The following is a 5,702-nucleotide window of genomic DNA, read 5'->3' on the forward strand; positions in this document are numbered from 1 at the left end:
TAGAGGTTAATATTTTCTATTTTAAAGACTTTTTATTTAGCAAAAATGGGAACTCATTCAACTCTTCTCTTTGATAAACTGGCACAAAGATAGCACTTTCTAAAGCTTCAAAATAAGATGCTTAAAGACTAACCTATAGATTTAAGGATACACATTTGGGTGAAAACCCACAAAGAAACACAGGGATTTGATATCTGTAAAAGTCAAAATAATGGTTATTGTTTGATCAGGAACAAAGAGGGACTTCTGGGATGGCTGGCAAGTTCCTATTTCTTGACCTGGATGATGGTTAAAAGAGTGTTTTCACCTTAAAACAATTCACTGAAGTAAAAAAATAGTTTTGTATTTCATTTTATAATAAAAGGAAAAATTACAAATACTTAAATTCTCACTTGAAAGAAAAGTATCACAATATATGATTCAGGGAAAAAATACTAAAGACTAAGGCCACAGACTACCTTTTCAAAACTGGGCTTCTGTAACTAGAATTCATTGAAACTGTTTACTTGTGGGGTCTCATGAAACTTACCTGTCCTTCTCTGACATCATGCTGTATTGATATCAAACTGGCAAAAAGCAATCACTTTCAAGGAACTAGAAATAATAGCAGTTAAACAAGTCATTATAGAAATGCTATGCCAAAATTGTTTTCTTACATTCAATTTTGAAATAAATATCCTTTCCTGTTGAGTCTGCTGATAATGTTGCTTGCTGAACTGTTTTAATTAGTAGAAATGAAGAGTTAATGACATTTTTAATCAAATGGTTTGAAGACAACAAAAAAAAGACATGAAATTCAAGTAACTATTTTTCATAATAAAAACAGTAAGTTGTCTAGAACAAAATTGATTTGGAAGACCTTGTTAAACTATAGCAAATTCATCAGATGTTTTAAAGGTAAAAACAATCACAGTGACCCTTTATTCCAGAAACGTTTATACCATGTCTATCATGAGAATGCACTATTCTAGGTTAAAAGGTGTGCAGGAAAGAAAGAATAAGGTAAGTATTAAATAACTAGATCAGAGGCAAGAGAAAAAAATAAATCATAATATTAGAATTAAATGTAGGTAAATAAAAATGAGGTTTCTGAACAGGAAGAGACTTTCTGAGCATAAAAGTAGTGGAAGAAAAAGCAAAGAAATAGAATAATTTTGATAAGGCTTTTATATCACAATAAAAAACTATCAATAAACTGATTATATATTGAAGTATAACAGCATAAGTTTTTAGAAGCAATTTGAAAGTGTCTGTTGAATTTGTTCTTTTATATTTCTATTCATATCCTTCATTTATTTTTTAAGAGTATTCAAGGAGATTTTATTTACAAACGTGTGACACCACCAGGAGCCATAAAAGAAAGTGCAAGAATTAAGGCCCTCAGCCATCATTTCTAGGCCTGAGGTAGCTCTTATGCAGATACCATGCTCAGACATGCTGGTGTGCAATTTGAGTGTGTTTTGTTGAGTTTTAGATGTTGAGCTTATTGTTGTTCAAGGGGAGAGATCTGAGGATGTCTCTCACTCCACCATGCTTATCTAAACTCTCCTTTTTCATACCATTTAAGTTAATATTGCCATTTCAAGTCATCCATCTTAAAGAAATAATCATAATTTGGAAAAACACTTTCCAAATATTTCCAAAAGTGTTATGTCAACACATGACACAAAAGATAATTAGCAACTTCTTTATTGAGATGTTCCCAACATAGATTTTCCCCAACTTATTATTAAAAATGTTGCCTTTACTGCTACAAATCTATCATAAGAGATTGTGGTATGGTGATGCTTTATTTAGAGCAGTTCAATAAATACTATTTTAAGGAAACCAAATGAATGAATTAGATTGATGACTTTTGAATTAAAATACCAGTGAATCTTGTATTTTGTGAAAATAGCCACATTGTTACATTGTTGTTATAAAAAGTTTATGCAGCTAGCTAGCTCAGCTGGTTAAGAAAGTCTTCTCAGGATCTTATCCACAGAGAAATCTTATTTGTTTACATAGATATATATATTTTTTTTAATTCCCTAATTTGGATAAATGTCACTGCAATATTTTAATCATGATGATATAATTAGTTTCCAAGAACTATCTGATAACCTAAATGTATTTGGAAGTTATGATATAGTTGCTGTGTTCTGAATAAAATTATATTTTAAGAGAGAATTCTATTTAGAGTCATGTCTATGTCTCTTCTCAAATCCTTCTTCCTATGCCCTGGTTTCAATAGGTTTTATCCAAACTGCACTTAACAAATGTTTGATTCATGTCTGCTAAATGAATGAATGAATGAATGAATGAATGAATAAACCTGTGTCAGTGCTGTGAATTTTCAGGATTTAGTGCTCATCTTAAGCAAAGTGACTTGTTATTTCTCAGTTAAATTGCCTTATTCCTCGCGAAGAGAGATGAGTCTTGTAGAAATTCTTATCTAGAAATATTTTTTGTTTTTCATAAGAAATTAAATTAACTATAGTGAAATTTTATAAACAAAAGGTAAAAACATTATTATTGTGCATTAAAAGTTTTCATGTAGATTATTTTACATGTTCGGAAAGTATTAGATATTAATATTCTCCAATGTTCACTTTTCTTCTGCTTCTGGATATAAGGAAGACTATATTTCACTACCCGTTAAAATTGGTCATGGCTATATGAGCAGTTCTGATGAATAGAATATAAGGGGAGATGTGTGTCATGAACAGTAAATAATGGTGCTATAAAAATATCTAGCCCACTCTTCCCCTTCTGTACAAAGGAGACATTATATGGTGTGGAGTGACTATAGGGAAAAGAGCCTCCCATCAACCCATGTTGTATATGTATAGTGAGGAAGAAATTTTGTTTTAAGTCATTGAAATGTTGGCATTGTTCATTACCACAGTATAAGCTAGCCCATATGCTTCAAGTTACCTCTGGTCTATCTCTACATACAAAGTCTATCTTTGAGACCATGCATATATTCAATAAAGTGAAAAAAAAAGTCAATTGATGTACTTGATATGCTTCATCTCCTTCAGTAGATTAACACTATCAAATCATAGCTTCTCTTTCCATTTCCTTTTAAGAACCTACTAATGGTAGATACTTTGTAGAAATTCAAAGGCCCTGGAGATACAGAATCAGTCTCTATAAGAAGAATTAAGTTCAGCAGTAAAACAGTAATAAAACAAATAAGATTTCCTTAGACATGATAGAAGTTGATTTTTCTTTTGTGTGAAAGAAGCTGAGCTTGAAATCTAGGGCTTATGTAGCAAATCTACAGTATTTTCAGATATCCAGGTTCCTATCTTCCTGTTCTACCTTCCTCGGTTTATGATTTTATCCACAAGGCCACCTCTTTGGTCTAAGATAGCTACTATAGCTCCAGATATTGCACTGGCATCCAGACCTACAAAAGGAGGAAGAGAAACATTAAAAAAGAATGTCTTATCCAGATTTCTTTAAACAGCCTTCATGATTCTTCCTGGAAATTCCCCATAACACTTCCTATTACATCTCATTGAGCAGAACTTGGTCACATAAACTCAATGACCTGCAAATGTGACTTGGAAATATATTCTTATAGCTAAAAGTATGAGGGGGATTGAATATTAGATGGCAACTATGATCTAGGCAATATCCCTTGCCAAGGATTCTATCTTATGTTGGCTATAATAATTTTTTATATAAATATTATTTTAACCCCTTAAAATCTAACTTCTGTATCTACTCATCTTTTACATATATATTGATATTACTCTCTTAAGTATTATACCTTTTTCTCTATTCTTGATAAATGCGATGAACCTTTTTGATTCCAAATCCTGTTGGCATCTATTACAACTTAAAACTCTTCCAAAATAAGAGAGTTCTACTTTTCTTCTGCTCTTCTTCTTTCCTCTCTGATAATATCTTTTCTTGTGTTTTAATTTACGGTCTCACAAGTTCTCCTCCATAGCTCAATATTTGTGTATTTGATGTAATTCTACAACTTATATACACAACTGAGTTTTTGTTATCACTGAAAAAGTAAACTTATCTCATATTTAAAGATGATTCAAAAATAGAAGCCATCTATTGCTGGGTGTTTGAAGGAATCATTAAAATAAGAATAAACCAATATAACATACCAGAATATAATTCTGGTTGTTGTGTTAACCATATAACAAATGACAGAGCACCTAGTGTTTAATGTACTGACTGGATTTAACCTATGCTCTTTTGTGTGAGTTGATAAGTTATCATTAGAATTAGGTTTTTGTTGTAAATTTTCCACAAAGGCAAGGTATTAAGAAATAATTGTTTAATTTATGTGCAAGGCAAGTTCCAATAGGTCATGAACATTTTAACTTGAAATATATTCTTTGTTCTTTGCTTTTTCAAAAAGCAGATGTATTCATTTTATATTTTAAGGCATGAGCGAACATGAATCTCTTTCACAGCAATACAACCATATTCACATATTTGCATTCCATTGACATTACTGAAATGAGAGTATATAAGTAAATAAAGTTGATATTGATAAAGCTGCATGACATCGAGTCTTGCAGGTTATATCCATGATTCCCTTGAAAGATATTCCCTGCAGGTGAATCAGTGCTGACTCTCAAGTTTAACAGGGACTTCAAATTAACCAGATACTTTACTTTAGACAATAGACCAAATTCAAATATTTGTATACACAAGATCCTTTTTGAAACAATATCTTTCCTGAATCTCACTTGTTAGCACAACCTCAAGTAGGTGCCTCTTCTATATCCTCCCATAGAACCCTATTCTACTCTTTATAATATTCTATTAATTTATTTACATTTCTTTATTCTACGAACTTCTTTTGATGAAACACAACTCATTCATTTTTTAACTCTAGACTGTTTAGAGACCACAAATGATATATTTGAAAATCTCAAATGTCACATTTTATAAAACTATTTGTTCTTCAAATAAGGAAAGAAAAAAATGAATATGAGCCTTCATGGTACAAATTTATTCTGATTTTCCTTTCTAACTATCTGTGCTATATGTAGATATACCAATCAGGATTTACAAATATCTTAACTAAATTATTGTATTTATTCATTTATTATTCAGCAAATATTTATTGATGCCTACCTTGTGCAAAGCATAGTGCTAGACACTAGAGATACAAAAGTAAGTAAGACTGGGAACAATACATAGCAAATAAGCCCTCAAAGATCTGAATACACAGTGTCAGTTAATTTTACAAGTGGCAATTCTACGGGGAATTAATTTTAAAGCATTTTTTAAAATTTTGCATCAGAGAGAATCATGAACAGGGTAAATAATCTTCACTCATGTCTTAATAAATGATTTTGTAAAAGCACTTTCTGTTCCTTAAATTGTGTGTACAAATATCAGTAGTTTAGTTCATCTTCATTTACTTCTAATTGAAAAATACACATGTGGTTTCTTTAGCTATTGAAATTTATAAATGAAATATGCCTAATTTGGATAGCTTGAACAGTTCTAAGTAATAGTTAAGGTGGTTTGGGATCACTTATTCATATACTTTTTTTAAAATTTCATGATTAAATATGATTTGTTGCATCTCATGTGAATATTTTCACTTGTATAAATACAACTCACTTGTACAGAGTCAATTCACTTATCAGAAACAAGTCCTGCTGGTTGCCATGGTGCATATGTAATCTTACTACCCACTAAAAACATTGCTGAAATGAACTGCCTTCCATGAG

The sequence above is a fragment of the Pteropus alecto genome, unplaced genomic scaffold (genome assembly GCF_000325575.1).
Source record: "Pteropus alecto unplaced genomic scaffold, ASM32557v1 scaffold239, whole genome shotgun sequence".
NCBI lineage: Eukaryota > Metazoa > Chordata > Mammalia > Chiroptera > Pteropodidae > Pteropus > Pteropus alecto.